We start from the raw sequence: 12,775 nt of genomic DNA, 5'->3' as shown, positions 1-12,775 counted from the left end.
TGGAAACTTTGATGATTCATTACACAACCCAAAAATATTCATATAAAAATGATTACAGTACTGTAACATAATACAAAATAGTAAAGAAAATACAAAATAAAAAGAAAAATAAACCAATTAACCTGCACTTACCTTTGAAAACCTTCATGGCCGGGGTAAGGGGGACAAGAGAGAGGAGGGTTATTGTGTAGGACAACTTTCACTATCACTAAAGAATGTTGACTATAGTATAGTATTAATAAACTCTTTTCATGCACTGTATTTAATGTAACTGGCAATAAGGCAGCAGAGGAAAGGGTCTCTATCTTCAGGCAACCTGACCTAGAATGAAGCAAAACATTCCTAGGCTTGCTGTTGTATGGAAAGCAAAGGACTGTCCTTAGGACTGGTGCTTTGAAGTGACAAAAAATACACTAGTGCCAGTTGTGGGCACTTTCAAACATTCTGAAAAATCACTGATTTCTACCAAACACCAATGTCTGAGACTGAGCATTTGAGCATGGGAGATGATCACCCACAATCCTGCAGCGAGAGATGGGAAAAGAACCATTGGCTCGGTTGTGATCATGTGGCATCCGGTGTCAAGTACCACTCATATTGCAAGACGTCACTCATTTGTCAAGTTAAAATTTATTAGAAATGTTTGCTCATCTTGGGGAACAGTTGCAAAACAAGTTATTCACCATCCAAGGTTTTACTGTACTTCATATAACAAAATTAATAACTTTCATGTCCCTACTTTGATTAAGTTTTCCTAGTTTTAATTTTAAAAAAGGATATTTCAAATGTTATAAAGAAAAAGAAAAAGAACCCCAACCCTCAGATGGAAGATTGCATGATACAATATTGAACACGACAGAAAGAAGGCAGTAGGAACTGGTGTCCTTTACATTCTGAGTACCAAGATCCTGAAATGTCAGGTACAAAATCAGTAAACCTCATATACTGTAACTAGATAAGACTTTCTCAATGGATAGATAGATAGACAGATAGGTGAAGGGCACCTAACCTACAATAACACTTGACTTTTCTGAAGTTTAGTGTTCTTCCAATCTCAACAGAGCCTCCATGCAGAAGTAAAGGAAAACGTCCTTCTAGACGTGGAAAGAATTGTCTCCAGTCATTATAAAGTGTCACCATTTTCTTCCCATTTAACAAACATCATTGCTATACTCGGTTAAATAGTGTCTCCACAAAATTCATGCCCCCCCCCCCAAATCTATGAATGTGGGCTTATTTGGAAATAAGATCTTTGCAGATGTAATCAAGATGAGGTCATACAGAATTTGGGTGGGCCCTAAATCCATATGACTGGTATCCTTATAAGAAGAGAGAAGTTTGGACACAGGGATACAGACACAGACAGAGAACATCATGTGAGAGAGGCAGAGATTGGAGTGATTTGTTCATGAGCCAAGGAATGCTAAGAACCCAGCAATCACCAGCAGCTAGGAGAGATGTATGAGATTCTCCTCTCCCAAAAAGACCAACCCTGCTGACACTTTGATTTTGAACTTCTGGCTTCCTGAACTGTGAGAGAATAAATTTCTGTTGTCTTTAGCCACATAGTTTGTGGTAATGTTACATCAGCCCTAGAAAACCAATTGCTTAGTTGCTTAGTTACCCGCCTTCCCGTCCCAAGGTTGATTAAAGCAGTTAGTGAGAAGGGGTATGAATGTACATTTTGAAATAGTGCTTAATGCTCCATATGGTTTAACAGTTGTCCTAGTTCAGCACAAATGGGATTTCTCTTCTTGGTTTGTGGAACCCCTCAATATATCTATATGCAAGTTAATGTAAATGAAAATTTTTGATATTTGATGTATAGAAAAAACAGAACAATCACAGCAAATGTATGTGGGGAGAAAGAAGAGACAGGTGGACATTGGGGGAGAATGATATGATAACTCTTCCCAATTCTTGGCTTGCTAGGTTGTTCATCAGCACTTGAGGAGGGCGGGGTTTAAAAGCAGAACCCAATCACCAGTTTTCATGAGCAATCTTCATGAAAGATTGGTGTTTCTAGGATCAGCTAACCAAGTAGAAATCAAGATGGAGGAAAGTTTTTTCTTCCACCTTTTGTTGTGCAGCTCTTGTCCTATAGTTGTCATGAGGACAACATAGGTGAATTAATGTATATTAGAACAGTGGTTAGAACAGGTCTGACATACATACAGTAACAATTATGAAAGAGAAGATCATAAGCAGACCTATTTCCAAGTACATCGAAAACTCCCTGGGGATACTCCAAAATAGCTGGGAAGAATTGCTGGTTAAGTAGCAGTTCTTCATATATCTGTAAGTAGAGGCAATAAGCCAGAGGAATTTGTGTTATTCATATTCATCAATTTAATGTATATGTGTTGAATGCCTTCTAAATAAATAAACTCAGTGAAGGAGAGACCAGGTTTAGTCATGCTACCTTAGTGCAAAGCAGGCACTAAGCTGTGACTGGCTGAATAGATGGATGTGTCATGTATGGCACTGACTGCCAAGAATATGGCGGGACAAGATATTACTGTCCCACAGGACAGCAGAGCCAACAGGTAGGAGGTTAAAATGATAAATTTTATCCACGTGGACCATTTTTTAATTTCCTTTTTTTAAGTTTATTTATTTTGAGAGAGAGAGAGCATGTGAGTGAGGGGGGTGGGGCAGAGGGAGAGAGACAGAGAGAGAGACAGAGAGACAGAGAGAACCCCAATCAATGTTGGGCTCAATCCCATGAACTGTGAGATCATGACCTGAGCTGAAATCAAAGACAGACACTTAACTGACTGAGCCAGCCAGGCACTCCATACATGGACCATTTTTTAATAAAGTTTTAATTTTTTCCCAATGTGACTAAAATTCTGGAAAATTAATTGATGGAGAATAGTTCATATCTCCCAAACTCTAAGATAAATCAAATGAGAATGAAATTAGGAAAAGCAACAGAAAATTAGTCATTTCAAGCAACTGCTCTGAAATGAATGCATTTCCTTTGAAAACTCTCAGAACATAAATGCCTAACCTTTGAAGTAGGTTTTACTAAATACAGGCAAGTCATTTTACTCTTACAGCTCTCTTTGAAGATAGAGATACATTGTAGCACACCCAAGTCACAGCTTTTTGTTGTAGGAGTCAACAGGATTTATTTCTTCCTGTAACTTATAGCAGAAGTAAGATCCTTTTCCAAGGAACTTAATATTACTTTGAAAAAATCTAGTAGCCACTTCTGAACTTCAGACAGAAAGAGTAGAAAACATCACCTACTGTACTAACCCTTGGGCTTTTGACTGAACTCCAGGCATTCTGGCAATTTCTCTTTCTGACCTTCTCACCCTGTAAATACTTAATGTTGCCAGTTTCCTGTAATGTAAATGCATTAGTAGAAGAATATGAAAGCTGTGTGTACAGATAAATATGACAGATGTGCAAGATGGGAGCAGAATCTTCTAGACAAGAGAGATGAAGCTCCCAATAGGGTTTTAATGATAAATAGAAAGAAACTGAATTTCTCCCTTATCAACTAATGATAAATTTCTTTCCAAACTTACTAAAAAAACAGAGTTGGGTTCTAAGGTACAGGAAGGGAATGCCCAGTGCTAACCCTTATCTTAAAGAAGGGAAGTTCATGGCCCTTGTGGAGGAAATGATTCCAAATGATTTCATTGTCCGTTTTATAATGGCAATGTAACCTTAGTAAGAATATATGCTGTTATACTACAGCAATGCAATAGTTCACCATGACACTGCTCAGAATTCAGAGGATCATCTAATAGTTCTAGAGTGAAAAACCATAATTGTAACAAATAATAGAAAGGAAATTTTACAAACATATAGCATAGTTGCCTAATCAAAATACTTAATACAAATTAGTTCCTTTCCCTACTTCTTACTTCTCCTTATTATTTGTCAAACTTATAAAGTATGAAGATTTATTTCCAAGATTTTTTAAAAATTTTATTCTTGGGGCGCCTGGGTGGCTCAGTTGGTTGAGTGTCCGACTTCAGCTCGGGTCATGATCTCACTGTCCATGAGTTCGAGCCCCGCGTCGGGCTCTGTGCTGACAGCTCAGAGCCTGGAGCCTGTTTCAGATTCTGTGTCTCCCTCTCTCTCTGACCCTCCCCCATTCATGCTCTGTCTCTCTCTGTCTCAAAAATAAATAAACATTAAGAAAAAAATTTAAAAAAAATTTTTATTCTTTTATATACCTCAGATGGTGAAAAGAGCATACTTATGATTAATGCCAGATAAATATTTTGGATTAGCTTGCTAGGTAGTGGGACAATTAGATAATGTCATTAAGTGTTAGAGCTGAGTAGGAACACAAAGGAGATTTAAGATAGATTGCTATTTTAGCTATATTGTTTCATGGAGGAATGAGCCTTTTAACATGTATGATCTCTTACAGATATTCAATTAGTTAAAAAATGAAAACCAAAAAACCCAATGATCTCCTCTTCCATTCTTTCCCCAGATGAACACACTATCTTTTGCTGGTTTCCATTCATTCTCCTGATTCCTAAGTAAATAGACCTTTTAAAATTATTCTCAATTACCATCCATTTCCTATCAGGACTTTGATACATCTATCATTTTTTTCTTCATTTTGTTCACATCTATTTCAGGAAGTTGGCGGGAGATGACTGTATTTCTCTATATAGTGTATATATATATATATGTCTTACAGTTCTAGGAGCTGACAGTGGTCAAAATTCACCATTAATAAGGTGTGAAGAGGGAAGTGGGGAACAGAAACAAATCTGATCTTTAATTCAAGTTTTAATTAAGTACCAATACTTTAATAGAGAAGCAGAGTATGATCACACTTTATTTCTGTATTTTTCCACAAAACTGGAAGGGATCATATGTTGACCTTGCTTTCCTCTTAGCTTCCGATTAGTGAATCACTTTTACTTCTGTCACCTCTTTGGCCATGCCTCATGGTTTAGATAAAAGCCTAGTGTTGGCTATGATTGAACATAGCATATTATGGAAAAAAGAAGAGCACAGGCTAAGTCAAGGATGCCTGTGGCCCTTGGAGGAAGAAAAACTTGGGGAACAGAAAAGTGAAAAGCAATACCATGTAAATCTCACTTATGTTTTGGAGGCATGTTGTCTTTCTAGAATGAACATTCAGAATGCTCCAAAAAGCCTACCAAGATTTACCTATCTGATGATGGCTACCCACCCCCAGTGCTTCCATGGGGATTAATAATATAAGGAGAGAAGAAAAGAAGGAAGCCCCCTTTGTCATTGGGAACTCTTGGTCTGGAAAGTGAGGACCCTTAGGCAGTTAAGTGTTGCGTTTCACTCTTTCTTCCAATTGAAGAATGAGTCTACTTCAATAATCATTATAATGCTGAACAATGAGGCTTATATACCATGATCCAGGAGCTAGACCAACTACTTAAAATAAATACATCACCTCATTAATCACAACAGCTCCGTTTATGTAATACGAACCCTTTCTACATGAGGTATCCGAAGCAGTGTTTAAGTGTATTATATGAAGTTAAAATGAGAATGCATAGAACTCAGGAGAGCTCCAGCTACATTAGTCCTAAACCTGTGCTCCAAAAGCTGTACTACTCCCAATAGGTAAGAGGACTTGCAAGAATAGTTGACCAGATAGAGGATAGAGTTCATTAGAATTTATGGAAATTACCATGGTCTGTTTTTGTGAAAGGAGTGTAATTTATTTACATTTGAATGATGATACATGTATGACTTAGAGTCCAGTTTTTAGAAAAAGTATTGGCTAAAATATTGTGGCTAAATGTATTGCTCTGCACTTGGATTATTAAAAAAACTCAAACAAAATTAAATGGGCAATCATAAACTAAACAGTATTTTTTTTATTTTAAGATTTTAATTATTAGAAGATTAATCTTTTCTTACCTACATGAACAACAGCTCCATCTTGTTGCTCAGAAGAATAATGGATCATTGCACTGGCTTTTTTTTCCTCATTCAGAAAATATACAAATTCACCCTGCCTAGGAATCTGACTTGGCCCAAAATATAAAATGAGTTTAATCTGAAAGCTTCTGATCTATCTGAAAAGAGAAGGATGACCATTGTCTTTGCTTGCAATCCCCAGAAGCAGATCCCAAGACAAGGATACAAGTCCAAGTATATCATTTGTTGGGGAACCCAGTAAGCACTAGGGAACGAGGACATAAGATGGTAGGAAAGTAAGCTAGCACTAGGCCACCAGAAGTAAAGTTCATTAAGGAATTCTGAAAGAACACTCCTCAGAGTAGTTCATCCACACTCAGGTATTTCTTTACCAAATCATTGTCAGTCAGAACAACAAAAAAAATCTTCCTGCAGAAAATCACTGGAGTTTATAGAATGCCGCTTTTGGGCTGGGCTACAGTCATCAAAGTTAGAAGTCACTGGAATTGTTGTTTGTTACATAATGATAGGCTCAAGAGCACAGTCTGAAAACAGAAGTATAAACAAAGGAAAACTTTTACTCTTTTACATTGTATCATTAAGTGAGGGCCAACTGTACTAATTATATTATAGTTAGTAAAATATTCCTCTACTTCAATAAGGACTTATACTATAGTCTTTCTAAGAATTGATGTTTATCCTAGGAAGATGTTTGTGAATGTATATTTTTGATCCATTTGGATTATCATTAAGAATAAGAAGACGTACTTGCAACTTAACAGATTTTGTAGTACTGTATCCCATTTTGTAATTCACTCAACGTCATCCCCCAACTCTTTAGTCTTTGTGAGATGAATAACTCAGAATTTGGGCTATATACTACTAGTGGGTTATGGGATCCACAGAATTCCTGTGAGTAAGAAGTGGATGGTTTCCAGACTCACATCAACCTGTGTAAATAGGGAATGGGGTTGCCCTCAAGGGAAGTTTGGAGGAGGAAATCCTTATAGAGGAGGGAGAATCTAAATATGATGGAGCAACCAAGAATTGGAGTATAACCATGGGAGAATTCCCTAGGACGTGTTTGATATTTTTGTGTTTTTCCTTGGATTATGAAATAGCCCTATTTGGCATATAGTCTTAAATGCACCTGATCCCCACTGTAATTTTTTTTTATTGACCTTCTATCTTTCAGTAAAGGTTGATATATACCAGATAGACTTCTGTGGCAATCATGGGAAGTATACCCTGTCCTGTATTTATTTCACCACTGAGAATGTCAAAGAGGTAGCCATATCTACTTATATATGGATGGGAGATTTTAGTCCAAACATTTCAGTGTAGGGCTAGCAGCAAAAAGAGGGCAGACAGCTCACTGGGGACCTGGGACCAATGGGAGGAATATATAATAGGATAAGTGACTCACTTATGAATATGAAACAAACTCACATTTTTCTAGATATGCCAGAGAAGGGAATGGGGGTGTTTGATAGTTGCCTTATAATTAGCAACCAAGAACAGCTACAACTAACAGTCATGATCAACTCAAGATCCAGTAATGATGCTGCCCTGAGAGCTATGCTTATTATTGTCTTCATTGCTAGGCTTTGCCTGGGACCTCAATTAGAGCTCAGGAAACTCTAGTAATGAGTTCAATTTAGTTTATGAATGTAAACTTTAATAGTCTTTACTCCCTTAGTACTTATCCCAGTAAATATCCCTACTACACGCATAAAAATTAATTCCTATGGAATTATGTGCCATTGTCTCTCTCTCTCTCTCTCTCTCTCTCTCTCTCTCTCTCTCTGTGTGTGTGTGTGTGTGTGTGTGTGTGTGTGATTTTCTTGAATGATCTTGAGAAAGCATTAGCTTTATATGATCACTGTTCAGTAATGCAGTAACCCAGGAGGCATGATCAGATTTTGACAAACACTGCTATAACTTAGGAATCAGTTATTATGACCAACAACTTCTAAAACATGAAAAAGAACCATAACATGGGAGGTAGGATGAGAAGATGAATATGTTAAAGAATTCACATATTTGGAAATCATGGATCCTGAGAAATACACATGTAACAGTATAGGATAGGAGAAATAAATATGATCAGTGGGAATATGAATTGTAACCAAGTAGTACACAGAATATCATGGCTATTACTACATATTACTACATCTTATGTGTAATTGTTTGGACAAAATAAAAATAGGAATATAAAAAAAAAGGAAGGGTACACCTTATTCCAAAGAACTGTATCTATTCAAAATGAAGATGGAATAGCCTTATGTGTCAAGAAGATATTACTTAAAATAGCTTTATTACTTTTTCCTGTTTATTAAAGTAATATGCAGTTGTTTTAAAAAACAAACATTTAAGAATTAGGAAGAAAAGAATAAAAGTACCACTAATGTCACCATCTTATATTGTAAAATTTTTTTTAATGTTTATTTATTTTTGAGAGACAGAGAGAGACAGAACGAGAGTGGGGGATGGGCAGAGAGAGAGGGAAACACAGAACCCGAAGCAGGCTCCAGGCTCCGAGCTTTCAGCACAGAGCCCAACACGTGGCTGGAACTCTCTAGGCCTGAGATCATGACCTGAGCCGAAGTCGGATGCCCAACCGACTGAGCTACCCGGGTGCCCACCGTCATATATTCGAGAAGAAGATATATTTACATGTACGTTCACATCAACCGCCATTATTTGAAGAAGAAAAAATGATGGGATGTGTTTGCATAGAGACAGAAACAGAGGGCAACAAGGGGGACTTTGTTGTTAGAGGTGACTAGCTGCTGCTTAATTGAAGGAACTGGACGTGAGGTCTGAGTTCACAAGCTAGTAGAGGCAAGATAGAATAGTAATGGAAATAGTCACAGGGTTAGTAATAGAAACAATAGAAACAACAATAACAATGATAGCTACTATTTGTTACAGACAAACTTTATGCCAGTTACTCTACATGAATTCTCTAATACCACAGAACAATGAACTAGATACTATTTCCCTCAGTTGCAGATGATACTAGGTAATTTGCCTCTTTATGCACAGCAGGTAAATTACATTAGTGATCAAGGACTCCAACTCCCAGACATACTAGAAGTTTCCTTCAGCACAGCATATTAAATGCTCATGAGACTGCTTGTGGTCTCATGACCCTAGGGACATCATCCAGGACCTCCGTTGGCCATCAGGAAAGAATTTGTCGTTGAAGCAATGGAAGAAATAGTGACCTTGGGAGGACAAGACATTTCTGAACTGCTCTTGTCTGATGAATATGGTTGCAAAAATTCTCAATAAGATACTAGCAAATCGAATTCAACAGCATATAAAAAGAATTATTCACCATGATCAAGTGGGATTGATTCCTGGACTGCAGGGCTGGTTCAACATTTGCAAATCAATCAATGTGATACATCACATTAATAAAAGAAAAGATAAGAACCATATGATCCTGTTAAGCGATGCAGAAAAAGCATTTGACAAAATTCAGCATCCTTTCTTAATAAAAACCCTCGAGAAAGTCTGGATAGAAGGAACATACTTAAACATCATAAAAGCCATTTATGAAAAGCCCACAGCTAATATCATCCTCAATGGGGGAAAAACTGAGAGCTTTCCCCCCGAGATCAGGAACACGACAGGGATGTCCACTCTCATCGCTATTGTTTAACATAGTGTTGGAAGTGCTAGCATCAGCAATCAGACAACAAAAGGAAATCAAAGGCATCAAAATTGGCAAAGATGAAGTCAAGCTTTCACTTTTTGCAGATGACATGATATTATACATGGAAAATCCGATAGACTCCACCAAAAGTCTGCTAGAACTGATACATGAATTCAGCAAAGTCGCAGGATACAAAATCAATGTACAGAAATCAGTTGCATTCTTATACACTAACAATGAAGCAACAGAAAGACAAATAAAGAAACTGATCCCATTCACATTTGCACCAAGAAGCATAAAATACCTAGGAATAAACCTAACCAAAGATGTAAAAGATCTGTATGCTGAAAACTATAGAAAGCTTATGCAGGTAATTGAAGAAGATCCAAGAATAAATATTGTTAAAATGTCAGTACTACCCAAAGCTATCTACACATTCAATGCAATCCCAATCAAAATTGCACCAGCATTCTTCTCGAAACTAGAACAAGCAATCCTAAAATTTGTATGGAACCACAAAAGACCCCGAATGGCCAAAGTAATATTGAAGAAGAAGACCAAAGCGGGAGGCATCACAATCCCAGACTTTAGCCTCTACTACAAAGCTGTAATCATCAAGACAGCATAGTATTGGCACAAAAACAGACACATAGACCAATGGAATAGAATACAGGCTCCAGAATTGGACCCACAGACATATGGCCAACTAATCTTTGACAAAGCAGGAAAGAATATCCAATGGAAAAAAGACAGCCTCTTTAACAAATGGTGCTGGGAGAACTGGACAGCAATATGCAGAAGAATGAAACTAGACCACTTTCTCACACCATTCACAAAAATAAACTCAAAATGGGTAAAGGACCTGAATGTGAGACAGGAAACCATCAAAACCCTAGAGGAGAAAGCAGGAAAAAACCTCTCTGTCCTCAGCAGCAGCAACTTCTTACTTGACACATCTCCAAAGGCAAGGGAATTAAAAGCAAAAATGAACTATTGGGACCTCATGAAGATAAAAAGCTTCTGCACTTCAAAGGAAACAATAAACAAAACTAAAAGGCAACCAACGGAATGGGAAAAGATATTTGCAAATGACATGTCAGACAAAGGGCTAGTATCCAAAACCTATAAAGAACTCACCAAACTCCACACCTGAGAAATAAGTAATCCAGTGAAGAAATGGGCAGAAAACATGAATAGACACTTCTCTAAAGAAGACATCCAGATGGCCCACAGGCACATGAAAAGATGCTCAACGTCGCTCCTCATCAGGGAAATACAAATCCAAACCACACTCAGATATCACCTCACGCCAGTCAGAGTGGCCAAAATGAAGAAATCAGGAGAGTATAGATGCTGGAGAGGATGTGGAGAAACAGGAACCCTCTTGCACTGTTGGTGGGAATGCAAATTGGTGCAGCCGCTCTGGAAAACAGTGTGGAGGTTCCTCAAAAAATTAAAAATAGGTCTACCCCATGACCCAGCAATAGCACTGCTAGGAATTTACCCAAGGGATACAGGAGTGCTGATGCATAGGGGCACTTGTACCCCAATGTTTATAGCAGCACTCTCAACAATAGCCAAATTATGGAAAGAGCCTAAATGTTCATCAACTGATGAATGGATAAAGAAATTGTGGTTTAAATACACAATGGAATACTACATGGCAATGAGAAAGAATGAAATATGGCCTTTTGTAGCAACGTGGATGGAACTGGAGAGTGTGATGCTAAGTGAAATAAGTCATACAGAGAAAGACAGATACCATATGTTTTCACTCTTATGTGGATCCTGAGAAACTTAACAGAAGACCATGGGGGAGGGGAAGGAAAAAAAAAGTCAGAGAGGGAGGGAGCCAAACTATAAGAGACTCTTAAAAACTGAGAACAATCTGAGGGTTGATGGTGGGGAGGGGGCAGTGGGAGGGATGGGTATTGAGGAGGGCACCTGTTGGGATGAGCACTCGGTGTTGTATGGAAACCAATTTGACAACAGATTTCATATTAAAAAAAAAAAAGAAATAGTGGCCTTGGGAGGACAGGACATTTCTGAACTGGTCTTGTCCCCATTATAGTAGCTTATCTACTGCACTTACTTCTCTGGGCTATGAACATCTTGCATCTTATTCTGAGATGGAGAAAGTATATCTGGCTGCTCCCAAAGACCGTACCAAAGCTCTGGGGAGCATGGGAAGCAAGCATCTGACCTGTCTGGCTATTAGGTTACAGGCCATCTTCTCACCATTGCACAGAGTAGAGGACTCCACAAACACCAGAAGGAGATCAGGTCCTGGGCCACCAAAATACAACAAATATCATTAGAGAAATTCTCCAGAGTGGGAGGAAATATAGGGAGGAGAAAGATTTCAAAGAGAAAAAAAGAAAAACAAAAAGGAAAGTCTGCTATGCATGAACTTTTTCTTCTTGTAATTTCTTTTGTTCTCAATTTATTTTTTTTTAATGAATTGATAACATAGTCATTTAGTTTTCACATATTTTTTTTTTCTAGTCAACACATTTTAAACTTGTCAGGAGCTACCTGCAGCTTTTAAAAACATTTTTTTCCCTATCCTTTTATAGCAGTGTTTTTTTGAATTGTCCTCTAAGTGTCCTGAAGAAGTAGCCTCAAGAGATGAGAGAGCTCTAGACCATTTTATTTGTTTAATTTAACTATTTAATTATTTTTTAGCTATACTGAGGTATAATTGACAAATACAATTGTAAGATACTTATGTTTAAAATTTTTTTTTAACATTTATTTATTTTTGAGACAGAGAGAGACAGAGCATGAATGGGGGAGGGTCAGAGAGAGAGGGAGACACAGAATCTGAAATAGGCTCCAGGCTCTGAGCTGTCAGCACAGAGCCAGACTCGGGGCTCAAACTCACGGATGGCGAGATCATGACCTGAGCCGAAGTCGGACGCTCAACCGACTGAGCCACCCAGGCGCCCCAGTTGTAAGATACTTAAAGGTGCATCATAGTGATTTGATATATGTGTCTCCCTTCACATATTATCTGGCTCTTTTCTTGCAGGGATGGGTGTGGCAAGAACATCTACGTTCTGGTCTCTTAGCAAATTTTATTTATATGATCATTCCCTTGTTTAAGTTTATCCACATTACTCAATTAGGTGGCAACTCTGTGGAAGCAATAAAGTGTTATTTCCTTGAACCAGTATTAAGCTGTCCTGTTATTCTAATGGTGCAGATAGGAAGTAAGTAGTTAAT

This window comes from Panthera leo, chromosome A1 (assembly GCF_018350215.1).
Source record: "Panthera leo isolate Ple1 chromosome A1, P.leo_Ple1_pat1.1, whole genome shotgun sequence".
Classification (NCBI taxonomy): Eukaryota; Metazoa; Chordata; class Mammalia; order Carnivora; family Felidae; genus Panthera; species Panthera leo.
Note: the sequence above shows the minus strand (reverse complement) of the source record.